This window comes from Saccostrea echinata, unplaced genomic scaffold, assembly GCF_033153115.1.
Source record: "Saccostrea echinata isolate AGI-Se365-2 ecotype Australia unplaced genomic scaffold, CSIRO_AGI_Sech_v1 ptg000015l, whole genome shotgun sequence".
NCBI lineage: Eukaryota > Metazoa > Mollusca > Bivalvia > Ostreida > Ostreidae > Saccostrea > Saccostrea echinata.
The window spans coordinates 191501-204638 of record NW_026889764.1 but is presented as its reverse complement, the minus strand read 5'-3'; the positions used below and the strand labels follow the sequence as shown (position 1 = coordinate 204638).

The 13138-nt window shown below is 31.1% G+C and overlaps 1 long non-coding RNA gene across 1 annotated transcript; it reads left to right on the top strand.

The window, feature by feature from the left end:
* Positions 1-5138: 5138 nt before the first annotated feature.
* LOC133187682 (uncharacterized) lies at positions 5139-9328 on the top strand. The gene is made up of 3 exons (XR_009721224.1): positions 5139-5216; positions 8873-8970; positions 9132-9328. It is a non-coding gene; the product is annotated as an uncharacterized LOC133187682 (long non-coding RNA).
* Positions 9329-13138: the final 3810 nt, after the last annotated feature.

The following is a 13138-nucleotide window of genomic DNA, read 5'->3' as shown; positions in this document are numbered from 1 at the left end:
AATTGACATGAAATATGTCCCCTTAAACTACAAACAGTTTTATATCAGAAGAATTTTTCCCTCTGTGACGTCATAATCAAATGTGCACAAGAAAGTCGCCCAAAACATATAAATTGCGTACCCAGTTTTAACGACGTCAGTTAACCCGCGACCTACGTTAAATCACCTTAGATGTCTCAGGATAACCTCGTCGTCGTCTTAAAGTTAGAACCAAGAATATGAAGTATCATAAGAAAGAATATGGCCTCACTTAAGACTAAGATTTGTCGTAAGTTCGTCTTATTAAATGTCTTAGTCCTAAGATAGCTTCATAAGCATGCCTGCTGGCCTCTTTTCTTACTTTTCGCTTGATATCTGTGCGAATTTCATGTAAGAGATAGCATGACATTTTCTTGCGAATATCATGTGTGACTACTTCCCATGTGAAGAATTTGCATGATATTTGCACAATTTGTACACATTTCCTATGAAGGTTATGCGATCTTTTTTTCTCTGTGCAAAGTTGTGGGATTTTTAAATTGATTTCTTTACTTTGAGAACTTTCTCCTCGTAATTAATTAGTAAAATTTCCAGAAAACCAACACTTGTGATATTTGTTTTCTGTCTGAACAAATGAAAACATCCCCCTCCCCTTCTGAATTCGATGAAAAATCAACTGCTCATTGCAAATGTAATGTAATTGGCATACAACAAAAAGTAAATGAGTTTTATAAACTAAAAAAGGCCTTAAAATGAATACATATTATTCAGTAAGTAATTTGGTCATTAAATTCCAAAACACACCTACGGTGGTGAACGTCGAAATTGGCAGGAATATGTATTTGTTTATCACGTCTTTCGAATTCAAGCGTCTTGATCCTACAACGTGTTGCTAAGTGTTGATGCAATATATGTTGCTTAGATTTTATTTGAATTCTATATATATATATATATATATATATATATATATATATATATATATATATATATATATATATATATATATATATATATATATATATATATATATATATATATATATATATATATATATATATATATATATATATATATATATATATATATATATATATATATATATATATATATATATATATATATATATATATATATAAATTAGGGATGTTAACGTGTAATCCATCCGAGTATCTAAAATCAGTACTCGGTTACTAAGATATAGATGTTTTCATATTTCAAAGTGCCTACATCAAAAAATGTTATTTAAATATGCATTGTCCATGTCTGTATAGTAATTACCGTCACCTACACCAGTTAATACCCTTTATCGCTTGTGTCTATGAACATATATATACAGTAATTACTATGGATGAAATAACACCATTCAGTTGACGGAATTGTAACTAAATGTTCACTGAATGGACACTGAGAAGTCATTGAAATGATCCTTCCCCGTGACTTTTTCCTGTCTTTTCAGTTACCATTCAGTCGACTAAATCGCAAATACATTTCAGTGGCCTTTCAGTTATCTTTCAGTTGCATCTTTTTTATTGCATAATCGGCTTATTTTTTCACTTAGAAATTTATTTCACGTTTTCTTATTTTAATGGTATTAAATTAATCTATTTTCGAATTAAAAAAAATGGGGGAAAAAATGAGTATAAGAAAACATTTTTTTTACAAAGCCAGGGTAGAACCTTGGCCTCCCACTTGATAGTCTGTGACTTTATCCATTACGCCACATCGGCATATTGAACAATACGTGATTTATACTCAGTAAGTTTGTACAAATCGAATTGGAACAGAAATCACCTGTTGTATCGAGGAGCTGGGCAATGTGTATACATCTTGTATATATTTGTATATTCTATGTAAATTTTCTTTTTCTAAATCAATTTTCAAATATAAATTCGAAATTCGAAAATTATTTTGAATTTTATAAGTCCACAGTTGAATTGTAATCTTTAATGTTAATAAATCATATTTAGACATAAATGTTATAGTTAAAAATCACAATTTAACATTTTAGTAAACGCTTAAAGACAATTGAACATCTAACCATTACCAGTTCTAGTACCTGAATTTTATCACAATAAGAAAAAAAAAAAAACACATTTAAAGACGTAAATAATTTTATTCTTAAAAAAAAAAAAAAAAAAAAAAAAAAAAAAAAAAAAAAAAAAAAAAAAAAAAAACTTTAAGGAATAATTACTGATAAACTAATAATAGCCGATGAAAAGGTCTGAATTACGACTGAAAGGTCACTGAAAGATGACGGAAAGGTCATGGAAAGACGACGAAAAGGTCACTGAAAGGAGACTGAAAGACAACATAACTGAAATGTCTCGCTGAATGGTGACTGAAAGTTACCTGAATTATGGCTGAAAGGTTATTGAAAGATCACTGAAATGTACCTGCCATTCAGTGACTGAATGGCCACTGAAAAATTACTGAAAGCCGCCTTTCAGTTTTAACTGAAAGGTCTTGTTTCTTCCTGTGTACTGTGACCAATCACTGGACACTGTAAACAACTGTTATCACCTCTTGTAGCTCTAAGGTTTGGATGTCTTCAAATATTTTTAATCAATAAATATCGTTTAACTATGATCTATTAACTATCTTTAGATTATTTAATTAGTATAAGGTAGCGAAATCGGACAACAGTGTATGTAGAAATACCACTACCAATTCAAAAGTGAAGAAATATTTAAAAATAACCCAAGATAGGAAAAATTTAAATGTCACCCGTGCATAGTAAATTTTCAGGAATCACTTTGTAGTTTGTTGGGTATGCCAGGGAATCAACGCCAGTTGTAAACGTGGGATATTTATTCATAACGGGTGAAGTTGTAAATATCGAGAAATCGATATACTTAACTTTCAGAGTTATCACAGAGAAACATTTTGAAATGTAAATGATATACGATTTGCGATCACGATAACATACATTCCCAAAGATATTTTCTTTCACTAGTCTAATCATTACAAAGTTGCGTCCTTCTCTTCCGTTGATCTAATCGACTGTCTTCCTAAACAAGAACTGAAGAGCATTTGTTATTATTGATGTATTAATTGATCATGTTTTTTTCTGTTCGTTTGATACATAAATTAAGTATCAAAAATCGTTTCCTTTTGGCTCAATGTTTATGTACATGCACTAGAAACGAAAGAAAATATCGATGGCGTATACAGATCTGAATAAAGTCAACAAACCTTTACATGTATATGCACTTTTTCCGAGTACCTGGGTACTCGATCGGAAAATTGTCCGAGTGACCGATTATCAAATATTTGACCGATTTGTCATCCCTATTACACACACACACACACACACACACACACACACACACACACACACACACACATATATATATATATATATATATATATATATATATATATATATATATATATATATATATATATTTCGGTCGAGCATGCTACGTTTTTTTTGGTTCCGACATCTACATTCACATGTTTATATCATTTAATAATTATATATAGCGTGTTTTACAAGTAAAACAACAATTTAAAATAAATACTTTTACTTATGATTTGATATTTATTCAATAAACATTAAAATTGAATGCATAAACATTCAAGTTTTTTTTTCCTCTCCACAGTTCGAGCGCCATTTTGAAATTAGACGTTCTAGGTTGATCCCAATGAGTATCATTTCGAACTTTAAGGGCCTAATGGACATTTGGCTATAAAACTTGTAATGTTTCTGTTTAATTTTTGATTTACAAGTAACTAAATCCTACATGTTTATTTAAGTGGATTGTGTCACCGTAGGGTTATATAAACACGCGCTAGGTAGCACCCATACCAGGTGTAAAGTGACTGGTGACCAACAGGTAATTAGAGTAATAATTAGTCATGAAAATATAATAAGGATAAATAATTTTTTGGTCATTAATATAGTTTTATTCGTTAACAAATTCATAACGAAAATCATGATGCAGTTTCAATTCTTAGTAATGTGTAGAACATACGAAGTTATATAATAGGCTATCATGTGACAGAGTTGTTAAAAATTTTATACAGTTTTTTTTTATTATCTGTAAAGAAATCGATATATTTTCAGATGTTCAAAATTTTCCAATTTTCAAAATGACTCATGGACAGATCAAGCACAAACTTTATTACTCAACATTACGAATGTACCTAATAATATACCCCATAATATGTAAGCATTTACGGTTGAGCAGAACTTACTGAAAATCAAAAATATACAATACACGATACAAGCGAAAACATACAATATATGAAAAAAATATAAATTCCACATACTTTGTATAATACTTTCAGAATTTGTACACTTGATCACTGCGGGAAATAAGCAACCTGTATTAAAAGACCAGCTGTCATATGTGACCTTTTTGCGACTTTTTTTCCTTTCTCCGTTGGAAGGTCTCTTAATACAGGTTTGACTGTATATATATATATATATATATATATATATATATATATATATATATATATATATATATATATATATATATATATATATATATATATATATATACGAACAATTGGAATTGTCAAATTTTCGGGACGCCCTGTCCCTTCCTTTGGACATTAATAAGGTTGAAAAAGTGATGAAAGAACAAAACATCTAGCACGAACACTATGCTACGTAACCTAATTTATTTACACTTTTACATTTTTAATTTTGATGTTGAAAACCACTAAATGTGAAATGAATCCGGAAAACCGCGAGGCACATCCAGTCAGTCTGGTATACCAAACTGACCGGACATGCCTCGCGGTGATGATTCCATTGTATATTATGTGAGGTGAAAATATTTTCGCTAAAATAGAAAAAAAAAGTCCAAGAACTAGATTAATTTTTGCGAACAATAGTGCATCTACGTCTCTTATTCACTAATTTGATTACTTAAATATAGCGCATCAAAATAACAACACTTCATTTTTTGATTGATTGATTGTTTATTGTTTAACGCCGAGTCGGCAATATTTCAGCCATGTTTCGGCGGAGTTCATTTTTTTTTGAAAATAGGGCTGTTTAACATTAATTCTACGTTTAACGTCACCCGCGCGCATATGTTTAGGAGAAATCCGTCTTTGAAAAAACAAACAAACAATTAGGAATTTCATATATCCGTTCCGGTTTGGTTCTACATTGAGCGACTTAATTCTGCATCCCGTACTGACAGAAAATGTGCTTTGATACGCAGTTGGTGTCTTATTAAAAGAAATCTAGTGACTTAAACAGTATGGGATCATAAATATACGTAAAAAAAATAGATGGTTGTATGATTGAAGTTAATAACAAAGTCTAGTTTGTTGAGGTTTTATCAGTCTTCGTATCACAGACTCTCAGTTCGTAATTATATTGGCTGAACTCTTTATTGTATTTTACGAAAGCCCAGAAGGCTCATTCGAGATTCGAGTTTCGAAATACGAGATTCGAGTTTCGAGATTCAAGATCCAAACTAACCAATCAAAAGGCGATTTAAGGTCAAGATCTAGTAAATGAAGAATGCCTACAGATTTTTTAAATTTGAGAAACAAATTCCTTTAACAATCTTTTACAATAATAGCTAAATAAACTGAGGTGTATCGGGGCCTAATTTTTAGATAAACTCAACGAAAAAACATATTTAAACTGCCCTTTTTAATGAAAAATGAAGAAAATCAGTTATAAAAATGGGAGTTTTCTCCATCTCAGACAAATAAAATGTATCAATATTGCCTACAGTCTCTCAGTAAACAGTTTTTCATATCTTCTTGACCTCTTCTTTAAAATGATATTAAGTTGAATATAGGTATCGGGGTTCCTTTCGAAATGATTTCAAATTGAATTCCATGAAAATGTGTCATTTTCTACTTAATTCTGTTATAGCCGTAAAATACGGGAAAGAATAAGATTAAATCAATTATGACGTACTAATGGATCTAGCACCAAAAGACAGACTGAACTCATTTACTAGATCTTGACCTTAAGATTCAATTACTCTCCTTTGCTAATTTTTGACCTTCTAGAAATCGTTGAATAAATTCAAACCGAAGAGGTCATTTGATTATATTACAATGCAAGAAAGAGTGTTATATATATCAGAACGAAATAAGAAAAAAAATATTTGGTTTTTGGTCTGCAAAATATGCTTAAATTTATTATAACTTCTTAAATATTATAATAGATTTATATCAAAAATATCTATACCGTATTATCCACTTTGTTTACAAGTTTGATGTCAAAATAATAAATATTGTTAATCGGATTCAGAGAGCAAGGGGGGGGGGGGGCGTATTGTAGTCGATGGAAATTATTTATTCGTGTGCAATATACTAAGTGACTGGCGATTATTAAATAATAAATAGTAATACGGGTTTCAAAGTGGATATAGTTTGTGACAAGGTAATAGAAAGTGACCAGTGACTAATACGGGTTTCAAAGTTAAGTGTGCAATAAAACAAACGACTAGCGATTAATAATAATTAGTAAATATGGGTTTCAAAGTGAATATAGTTTGTGACAAGGTATAAGAAAGTGACCATTGACCAATGCGGGTTTCAAAGTGGATCTAGTTTCTGACAAGGTATTAGAAAGTGACCAGTGACCAAGTTTGTGAAACTAAGAGACAGTCCCTTAAGTGGGGATGTCTGAAATATACATGCTTAATAAAAGTAATGATTTCTCTTTGTTCAGGCCCGTAGGAAATAATTTTAATAAATCACTGTAAAGCCTCCCACCCCCTCCCCCCTCCAAAAAAAGCAACAGGGGGTTATCACGGTTATTAGACGTTATTTTTGAGAGAACACAAGCATAAAGTTGCTATGTTTTCTATAGTTTTTATATCGGTAAACAACATAACTGGAATGTGTGTGTGTGTGTGTGTGTGTATGTGTGTGTGGGGAGGGGGGGGGGGAGTAGAGACACGTGCCAAGGGTCCTATGACTATGTTGTTTATTTTATTACAACGGTAGACAAATGTTCGGTTATCAACATTGAGTGTCAATCTTGCAATGCATGGGTAAAATAATTACATATTCGAGAATTATTTATAAGGAAACCCTCGGGTTTCGCAAGATACATAACCAATCAATACACAAGTTTCAATACTTGATGTAATGGCCATGGAGAAAAAAAAGATATAAAAGTATTTGATAATGATAAAGAATTAATATTATTTTAACAAAACAATGGACCCTCTATACACCTTTAGGACTTTGAAAAAATCGTATGGCCTAAAGCAGTTCGTATTAAAATTACTTATAGTTCATGTATGCCTTTTAGTGTACACAGGAAATCTTAAAGACATCGTAGTAGTGATTAAGAAAAATCGCGTTCGCTTTCCCAGTGGCGTATATATTCCATTTAGGCGAAAAGGCTGTAGTCTATACATCATTTTCTTGATGTAAAAAAAAAAAAAAAAAATATTTATACATGTATTTGGTTGAAAAATGGGGTAAAGTTGATCATAAAACTTATTGATTTACCAGTTACTAAAATATTTTTTATCAAATGCAATAAAAGTATTTTTAGCAATCCACACTTTTACGCCTATCCAATTTTTACAGCACACACAACTTTTGATTTTTATAGCTGGTTAAATCTAAAATTGAAATGTTACTTTGAAGTCGATATCAGACTATTAAAAAATGATAGCAGCAGGAGTCTACGATTAGGACAGGGAATAGAAATTAGGAAATATGTTTGGGTTAGTAGGAAGGCAAACATATATTTAGATTATTCAGTAAAGAAGTTTTCATAATTTCCAGGTACTGTGTAAGGATTTTAAAATTTCTCAATTTTATTAAGAGAGGCCATGAAGATTCTAATTTCTGTATCATAAAAATATGTTTAATTAAATGATTTATAATTATATTCACTTGAAAAATGACAATGATAGATGTCTCCAAGATCGCAGAAAGTGGTCCTCCGACTCCCCACCCCCACCCCACATTGAGAGGAGGCGACTCCCTCCTTGCCTATCCGCAACTCGGCAATGATGCGCTTAAGGTGAAATCTGTGACTTCACATTAGCCTACACATTAGCAGAAAGGAATATACACCACTGTTTCCCAATAGGAGAAGTACATAAAAAAGTTTTCACTTACTTATCTTGGTCTAAGCTTTTGCATACTTGAATTAATTAAAAATTGTATGTACAATACAGACTGGAATTTATTTTATTCCATATCAAATAGTAGATCAGTCTAACTGCACAAATGCACCCTTAAAAGTACTGAAATGTATCCTTGATTAAATTACTGTGCAGTGTAAAGACGATCCTTAGTATTTCATATCAATAATAATTTTCTCCCTTATCCATGTGCTAGTTAAACAATTTCGCATTTCAACTATAAGACCATATAATATTCTATAGATGTATCTTTTGTTTTGTTTAATGAGGAAAATAAGATTTTATAAACATTTTTCAAAACGTGACCCAAAATTCATTTTTTTTTTTATTGTTTTGATACATATAACATTTTTTCTTGCATTATTATTTAAGCAAATGGTCAATTTGTTATAAATATATTCAGTGATTTCTTGATTATAAAAACTTAATAAAGGGAAGTAATCAAATATTGAATCCTCCTTTTGATTGGTTAGTTTGGATCTTGAATCTCGAAACTCGAATTTCGAATCTCGTATTTCGAAACTCGAATCTCGAATGAGCCTTCTGGGCTTTCGTAGTATTTGGAGAGAATTGCAAAACTTTTTACTGAGAGCAAAGTAGGTCAAAAACAAAGATTTTATAATATACAGTGAGATGCATCATTTAAATTTTATTTAATAGTTTCATCTTAAAATATTTCTGTAAAAATTTAAAGGAACATTAAGATAATTGATTTCTACATAGATGTAGCATTCATGTACCTACAAATGGCAACAATTTTAGGGAAAGATAATACTAGTCATTGCCATTTGAGCAGGGAGAAGCTTACAGAAGATAGGGCCTTTCAAATGAAGGAGAGTAAGAAAAGTGATTGGGGTATTCCAAGAAGTGAGGAATCCTGTCGTGTGTGGAATTCAAGGTAAAATAATCTATCACCTTTGGTCCAAATATAGTATTTACACTTTCAAAACTAAATGCTAGTAGATCTAGTACTATGAGTAAAAATACAGCAGAATTCAATTTCGAGATATTTTCAATTTTAGAATGTATTACATACTGTCAACATAATTTTAACTGTAGATATCGACCAACTATTCCCACAAGAAGAAGGATTTTCCTACAGGATAATATGGACGTGTGGCAATATAAATCCAAAGGACAAACGAGGCCAGTTAAAAGCCACTCTCCTGTACGTTCAGTCTACATTGTTTGCTCACAAAAAGATTCAAACCAATATACATACTAAGGAAAAACTCTGCTTAGGAAATTAAACTTAGATGTCATATCCAATACTCTTATTACTATTTCTTAACGTACTGGATAGGTTAATTTGATAATTTGAATAAATTCACAAATGTTTAAAATTTTGTTTGATTATATTTTTCCTCCCTCCCTCGTAGGTTTTGAACTTTAGAGGTGACGTTAAGCGTAGAATTAACTTTAAACAGCCTAATAATAATAATAATAGAATATTCCGGTTTGAAAAGGTCATTGTTAAATGTTTAAGAAAACATAAATCTGGAAGAAATCAATAAAGCAAGTCAATTTTTTGTTTCTTAAAAAACGTCATACTCAATTTTCGGACAATACCTAGATTCTACCCTTTAGACCTCTGGCGTCCGAAAGCTTTACTCTATACAACCAAAAACATATTCTGAAAAATTAACATCAGTCCTGAGATAACTTCTACAGAGAGGTTTACAAAGGATAATATCTCAAATCAAAAAAAAAAAAAAAAAGAAAAAGAAAAAAGAAAAAGAAAGAAAATAGAAAGAAGGAAGAAAAAGAGAGAAAGAAAGGAAAAATAAATGAAAGAAAAAATAAATCAATAGTATGCTCTGAGTAAAATCAATTTTTAAACCAAGGCAGGCATTTTACAGAAAAGTGAATATTACAGAAATTTTAACAACCTCGTTTAACGTCAGTAAATTTTATGGTCACTGTAATGACCTTGTTGACAGACTTAACCTAACTTTGGATCTTATTTTGTCTGACACATTTCCAACCAAGTTTTCGGACTTTAATTTGTTTTATACTTAACTTGATTAAGGAATATTCCGTCTAAATGATAAAATACATATAGGGCTCACGGTGGGTTACTCCAGTTTGCTAGAGGTTAACGACGAGATAATTTTGACTTGGCGCCGCGTAACCTCTAGCATCCATTGTAAAAATTCTCGCTACTGAAACTCCAAGTAGAAATTGTTTAATAAAAAATTCAGGCTTTGAAAATAAACAAATGACACGAAACAATAAAATATTCATTATTTGCGATAAAACTTACTCATAAAACAATTTTCATCTTTCGTATTAGCGATAAATTCAACATTTTAAAGATCGAAGTAGAAAACCAAACAAATCGTCTGCTTACCTTTCGGGGATGGAATGCAGAAATTCTAACAAAACGAAACAAGTTTTCCGTTATGAAATAATAAAAAAATTCGTTTTCTGACTAGCAATCCGCAAAATTAACGTGAACTCAAATCGAAAGTAATTCTGGTGACAAATTGAAATAGCGAGTTTCAGTAAATGCTCTACCAAGCCTCTTTCTTTACTTTTCACTAAGATATTAACTAAATTATTAACAACAGAGAAGGAAAAAAAAAAAAAACTTCTGGAGTACTTTGCAACAGTATATTCGAGAAGTGATGTAAATCAAAAGTGGATACTTAAAAATTCCCAGGAACTTTTGGAAAATTGAAAATCACAAATTTTTACCAAAATCAATAACATAATAACTTACGACATTTCAACTCTGTATACAACAATTCCCCACGATAAATAAAAGTCCATGATTTTAGACTGTACTGACAGCTGCTTTCCTAATAAAAAGAACTCGTAAATTTACTTACCCTGTCATTAGTCATTTGCAAAATTATTTTGTTAAGAACATTCTGATTGTACGCACAAGAACTCTGAAGGTGATTTTAAAAAGATGCTTGAGTTTCTAATTGACAATATCTATGTGGTTTTTAAGAGACCAGGTCTTACAACAATCTGTTGGAATTCCCATGGGTACTAGTTGCAACCCGTTGTTAGCAGACCTACTTTTGTATTCATATGAAGCAGAATTTATTCAAAATCTTATACACAAGAAAAATCTCTTACTGTTGCCTTCAACTCAACAATAAGATGTATCGACGACAAATTATCAATTAACAAAAGTTATTTCTATTCATATGTCGACATGATATATCCCAGTGAGCTTGAAATCAAAGATACCACAGAGTCTGACACATCTGTTTCATATTTGGATATTTTACTAGAAAAAGACGTTAATGATAATAAAACAACAAAGCTGTATGATAAACCTGATGACTTTAACTTTTCAATAGTCAATTTTCCTTACTTATGCAGCAATATACCCTTATCACCTGCATACGGGATGTATATCTCTCAGCTGAGTTGATAGTCAAGAACCTGCTCTACGTATGAACAATTTCGAAAACGAGGTAAGCTATTGCCAAACAAGTTGATGAAACAAGAATTTCAACAGTCTCCTTTACAGTCATCATTTCGCAAGTTCTTTGGTCGATGCAATGACCTTCTCAACAATCTATCATTAAGTCAAATGCTGACTGACGTTTTTCATACTTTATTTCACTTGTTCACTTTTCACTTATTTTACTTGATTGGCCATTATTTACACACTGAATTGTCGACTGATTTTTCCGTTATTTCCTGATCATGACAAGGAGCATACGGCGGATATGACCGCTCGGCAGGGTATGATCACTCCTCCATGTTTTTGGAGGTCCATGTTTGTTCTGCTCCCGATTTGTATTGCTTAAATGGACTTTGAGCTTGAATACTGTTCATTATCTCCATATTTCATTTACATTCAATCTCATGAATCTTGATATATCTTGGCAATGGAGAGCTTTTCTTTAGAACCTGGATCATTGTATAACAAAAATCACATCGTCTATTATACATAATTACGCATCTTTCTGAATAATAAAATTGATGGACGCTCTGATGCCTAAAGTTTATTGCTGGATGCTCAACAGAAAAAAAAGGATACTTTAGTGTGTATAATTTGTACAAATGGTTTGACTTTATGGAAAATGAAATGTCGTCATACGTTTGCATCTTATTTCAAGATTTTAGTGCTCATTGATTGACGTTTTTCATACTAATTGATTTGCCATTATTTATACACAGAATTGTCGAGATTCTTCCTTTATTTTCTGTTCATGGCAAGGAGCAAACGGTGGTTGCGACCGATCGGCAGGGTATGCTAACTCCTCCATGGAACTTAATCCCACCTCTGATGTTATTTGAACCCATGTTTGCTCTGCTACCGATTTGTGTAGTTTAAATGAACTTTGAGCTTGAATACTGTTCGTTATCTTCATACTTCATTTTAACTACCAAACATGTATCTCAGCTGGTGGGCAGTCTGTCCCCGAGGATACTTATCGTCGGTACTTATTTATTCATGAATAGTACATAGCATAAGGAAAAGATACTGGCAGACGCGTCACCTAGTATGAAAAGGCTTCACTCTTTGGAGTTTATAAGGGACACAGATAGTTTGGTTTAGAACTAACAGTTCAAAAAAAAAAAAAAAAAAAAAAAAAAAAAAAAAAAAATGAAAAAATGTAAGCTTTTCATAGATATATATTTGGCGATATCTTTTCCCATCCCATGTGTTCTTTTTAAAAACGCTCTGTGAAAAAATGTAAAACCTTTGCTTTTTAATAACTAACTCTTCCTTTTACTAGTAATAAATTTTGAGCTTGATTTTGTATTCTTTTTTTATTATTCTTTCATATTTTATTCCATATATAAATACCTATAAAACGTTCAGTCACAATGAAGAGGTTGAATTAGATTAAAATGAAAAAAGCACAAACACAACAATTTGTTTTCAGTGATGGATATTAATCTTGTGAAGTCTATTACTTATTTTTCAGTGTTCAACTTGATTTTTAGTGCACATTATATAACCAATTTCTGTGAGCTTTGAACTAAAAATATTACAAAAAACTGTACTTTAGAATTATTTTTCCTTTCAAAGAAAGTGCTTTGAATAAGAGAAATACAACCATTATCAGATGTCATACAACATTGCACGACTTTTA